A 5,442-nucleotide genomic window follows, 5' to 3' on the forward strand; every position below is an offset into this window, starting at 1 on the left:
TCTTTCTTTCTTCCTTCCTTCCTTCCTTCCTTCCTTCCTTCCTTCCTTCCTTCCTTCCTTTCTTCCTTTCTTTCTTTTTCTTCTTTTCCTTCCTTCCTTCCTTCCTTCCTTCCTTCCTTCCTTCCTTCCTTCCTTCCTTCCTTCCTTCCTTCCTTCCTTCATTCCTTCCTTCCTTCCTTCCTTCCTTCCTTCCTTCCTTCCTTCCTTCCTTCCTTCCTTCCTTCCTTCCTTCCTTCCTTCCTTCCTTCCTTCCTTCCTTCCTTTCTTTCTCTCTCTCTCTCTCTCTCTCTCTCTCTCTCTCTTTCTCATAAAAACAGATACGTTGGTGAGCACAAAGATGTCTCTGTCAATACTTACTTTTTGGCCTAGGTGGTGTGAAATGTGTGACTCGGGTGGAATTTAAGCATGTGAAAAAATAGTTGTGATTCCAAAAACTTCTGGTGGGCAGTTGCTTAAATCTCAAAGTAGTACATTTGTCCTCATGGTTCAGGCCTTGGAGTTAGTTCCTTTTCCACCTGCGACTCTCAAGCTGCCTTTCAGGCCTGCTCATGCAGGGGTCCTAAAGAGCCCACCTACATGGCATTTCATTTCTCCACCCAGGTCACTTTGTTGACTTGACCTCCTGGCCCCTTCTGGAGCATTCTCCAGACTGTCTGGCATGACTGGAGCAGGATCACTCTGGTAGTAATGGCACTTACTCTCAGGAGACATTATCTCCCCCCCTTCCCCTTTTTTTTTTGGGGGGTGGGAGTGGGGAGAGGAGGTGTTTTGTGCATTCCACAACAATTTAAGATAGAGAAGATAGAAATAATCCCAGGAAAACTCAGTGTGTTCCCCAACCCTGGGAATAACCTAAACATTAGATTACGATCTAAGGAATCCTGAATTTGTTTGTGCTCAAGGGCACCATTTCAGCAGAAGGGTCGAGATTGCCTGTTCTAAAATAACCATCAGCCTGATGGTCAGAGTCCTCCCTTGGGGGAGAGGAGTGTGAGCTGGGGCCTTTCAGGGCAGGAGCGATGAATCCCGTGATTGTGTGAGCGCTCTAATCACAGAGTCGTTATACAGAGGGAGATGGGAAGACAGCTTCTCCTCTAGCTATGTTTTAATAAAACATAAGTTTTGAAGGAAAGATCACAGGAACCTATTTTCATAAAAAGAATCAGGGTGTAGATACTGAGTGGATGGAGGCATCTCTCAGACAGCCCTGGGTAGAGCCCTGTCTTTACAGGTAGCCCTCAGGTAAAGCCCTAGCTTTAAAGAGAGGCAGGATTTTCAATCTGGGACAAACCTCCGTGTGTCTTCCCTGTTAATTCCAGTCAGTTTATGCTGGGGTCAAGGCAAAGTGTGCTGCCTGTTTTCCAGGCTACTTGTCGCGCTTTATGCCCACCACTTTTAAAAACAACGTTCTGGATACCTGATAGGGGAATTAGATGCTCGAGCACCAAGGTTTTGGAGCGCCAGAATATTTTATTGGATTAAACCATAAACCATATAAATCAGTACCTGTTTATTCATAGCAGTTGGTTTCATATGAACACTAGCACTTAGTATCTGCTGATAGCTGTTCTCAGTAGGTTTTGTGGTCCATTTTATTTTGTATCACAAAAGACAGCACAGAAAAACTCTTGGATTGAATATTATTTACAATGAAAATTCTCACTTTGTTTCTCACTGGAAGCTGTAATGGCCAGCATGGCTAGACATTCATATTGGTTTGAGAGATGTTTTGTGGAATTTAACTAAATTAAAATGAAAAAAAAAACACACGCATATTATTTATTTATTTATAGGAAAAGCATAGTAAGATTCAAAATTGCTTATTTCTTTATATATGTATATATATATATATATTTATATATATATATATATATATTTACACTTAGTCTGCTTGCAGACTTCCCAAATCAGGGAGTAATATCATCTTCCAAAAATGTTGCCAATGTGATGGCAGCCCAGTGCACAGGTTTGCCCTGCCATATCATAACTGGCTGCTTTTCCACATCCAGGATGTATGGGCACAGTTCAGACAGTCTGTCCCATGCATGTTTTTTTCCCCAAACCTGCATGATACAACTGAAGAGGAGGTTACAGAAGCTGCCCTGGAAGCCTTCCACTTGTGATCTGCATCCTACAACATGGAATATTCTAAATATCATGGGCCTTCCCTAGCTAACAAGCTGGTTATTCTGGCTATGCATGAAGATACAGATTTGGGTCTTAATTAACATCTGTAGTTTAATCAAACCATTTATGATCCTGAGAAATCTGAACTCTAGTCTTTCTGGTTTTTCTGATGACAGACAATACCATAAACTAAAACGAACTAAATAATGGTTTAGTATACAAAGTGTTTGCAGCACAGCTATGGCTGTGACAAATTTTGTGGAAAAGTGGGAGAACTGAGGTTCAGATTTTTCGGTGTCTGAAGAAGATTTTAAAGATAGTAGACATGAGAATAATACATTAGGGATCTCACAAAAGTTTCTGGAGTTTAAGTTTAAACAGAATTCTATTTAATTTCACAGGGGCTAATTCTCTTGCAGTGACAATGTTCTAAATCTCCAGTTAGGCTCAGTATTATTATAAAAGAAGTTGGCCCAGGAGAGAAAATCAGGAATAAATTGCCATGAAAGTGGATTGGCCTGTTCAGGCTGGTGACCTAGTGAAACAGTGCAGGACTTTATAATCTTCGACGCAGACAGGTCTTCATTGTTGAAGGAAGCAGGAAGTGTAAAGAGGGCTGTAATTGCATATTCTTTAATAAGAAATATAATTGTTGCTTTCTCTAAACAGATCTCAGACATATTTTAATAGTGTGCACACACTGAAAAGTCTCTGAAACACACCCTTCAACCCTAATATGTTCATATACATTGATATATTCTAATGTATTTATGCCCTCTAAAAATGTAGTCCACATAGAACATTTCTGATGTGCAGGGTTCCTTAGTTTTTGTTGCTTTTAGATAGACTATGATGTAGTGAAATATAATGGAGCATGACTCAGTAAGAGAAAGGAAGTCCAGTAGATGTGTTTGTTTTCATACTTTGAAGTTTCTGTCTTAAAATAAGGGTTTATCATTGCCATGATTATAGTGATCAGAGTCTTTACTACAGTGTCAGAACTGTGCTATCTTTCATACTCATTGAAATGGTTCCAGTTCTGCAGCATAATTGAAAAATAAAATAAAATAAAATAAAATAAAAAATCAAGCAGTCTTTTGTTTCAGGAAACTTTGTATTAGGAAAGTCCACTTGTGAAGCAGTGTCATTTTCTTTGCTGAATTTGGAGGGATTGCATCTCATGTTAAACAAATATAAAGCTTAGGCAATATGAGGAAAAGCGGTGTTGTACAAAGCTTTTAACTACTGAAGTTCAGCAAAAGCAGACGAGCTTCTTTTAGCAGAGTTTTATCTTTGAGGCTTAAATGCAGTTTATCTTACTTCTTTGCATTTAATATTCTTTTTCCAGTCATTACAAAACAGGTTGTTTTAACTAGCATTAGGTGTACAGCTTCCTGTGAACCATGGTAACTGAGGCTTGAGATTTACAAATGATTGTTTAGTTTTTATCAAACTCTCTTAATCTGTAGAACTAAGCAAAATTATGCCATACTTTGGAAATGAGTTCAGTAGTGACTGTCCTTCAGAAACTCTGCTATGTTTGTATTGTTCTGCAATGCCATGGACAGCTTTTTCAGGACAATTGAGATCACAGATACGTATTCAGTATTTTTTATTTCTGATAAGTATCATATTTTAAAAGGCATTAATTATTCTTTCCAGGTGATTGGAAGTGAGGAAAACATTAGCTTTTCCTCCCAGGAGGAGGGATTCCATTTATTTATAAAACAGATAGACCACCAAGACTTCTAAGATTCTCCATGATGTTACCTCTGGAGAATAATCAGCTCACAAATGTTAAAGGTTTCAGCCTTTGTACACGTAAAGGTAATTTTTTTCTGTTGTTTTGTTTCACCACACATACACACACACAAAAAAAAGCTGCTTGTAAATTTTCCATTGGCTTTAAAATATAAATACTCATCTGATAGTACCTGGTGTGAGTTCATCAACTCCTTTTATGTCTTCCACTAATCTGTCACCCCTTGATAAAGGCTTCACTTGCTCATGTGACCTATGTGTGAAATATCCCATTCCTAATGCCTGAGGGGTATTCAATATCATCTTTCTGATCAAGGAAAAGTAGAACCATCTGCATGTCTGCTTATGATACTAATACAACTGGGGTCTAGAAGGAGATTCTATTTAAAAAAAAAAAAAAAAAAGTAGCTGCAGAAAGAATAAAAAGACCACTACTGTTTGTCGTAGTTCATATGATTTGTCTTTTTGAAAACCGCATGTCTGGCTAAGATGTACTAGTGAGAGCAGGAAAATGAAATCATGGTTTGCTACTGCTTGGCAATATTCATGCAGTGAGTCAAGTCAACAATACTGAGGTTGAGAAGAACACAAACCAAGGAGGTTGCCCATGCAAATGATGCATCCTGGTTGCTTCCTCATGAACTCTTCCATGAAATCTTGCTGCACCCATCTTGATTGCATATGCTAATCCTGGCTTCTTAATTGACTCATAACAGATTTATCTGGATTTCCAACTTCCTCTTCTCTTTAGAATGTTAATTAAAAGAAAAATGATTACACTTAAGATATTCATGACAATAACAGAGCTTTCTTCTAGAGAGCCAAATTTTGCTTTTATTTATATGGGACCATTTAAAATCAATGAGTTTGAGTCTATTCAGCACTATGGACCTTTTAATACTCACATAGTATAACATGCCCTTAGCAGGAAAGGAAGATCATTCATATAACATACTTTTAAAATTTTACCTAAGACAGTAAAATGGAGGAAAAAAACCAGCTTTTAGAATGAAATATATATATATATATAAGTTGAAAAAAGGGTGAAAATAAGCCCAGAGTTGCTCTTGCAGACATATATTCTTTCTCTTTTTGCCAAAATCAGTCACTGTCACTACTAGGCCTGCAGAAGTAGGAGAAAGAGGCCTTGGATATTCCCTTTATGGAATATGGAGATTTTGAGGCATGTCCCTAGCATAAGCAGACAATTGTCCTTTGCTATTTCTTATGCCAGATGCTGAGTTTGTTTATTTTTACTCAGGATTTAGGAACTCTTTAAATAATATTTATGGTTTTTAGTATGAATAAAATGAGATGTAATAAAAGAAGTAGAATGAAATTGCTCTTTCTTCCTTTTTTTTTTTTTTAAAAAAAATCTTAATTCATATTGTGAACTTGTATCAGCCATTTTTAATATTTGTTTTTTTTTTCTTTCTTTCTTTCTTTCTTTCTTTCTTTCTTTCTTTCTTTCTTTCTTTCTTTCTTTCTTTCTTTCTTTCTTTCTTTCTTTCTTTCTTTCTTTCTTTCTTTCTTTCTTTCTTTCTTTCTTTCTTT

At 37.2% G+C, this 5,442-nt stretch overlaps 1 long non-coding RNA gene across 2 annotated transcripts in view; it reads left to right on the forward strand.

Annotated features, from left to right (window-relative positions):
* LOC118161523 overlaps positions 1–5,442 on the forward strand; it is a 22,719-nt gene that overhangs the window by 6,099 nt on the left and 11,178 nt on the right. The window lies entirely within an intron of this gene.

Source organism: Oxyura jamaicensis, chromosome 2, assembly GCF_011077185.1.
Source record: "Oxyura jamaicensis isolate SHBP4307 breed ruddy duck chromosome 2, BPBGC_Ojam_1.0, whole genome shotgun sequence".
Classification (NCBI taxonomy): domain Eukaryota; kingdom Metazoa; phylum Chordata; class Aves; order Anseriformes; family Anatidae; genus Oxyura; species Oxyura jamaicensis.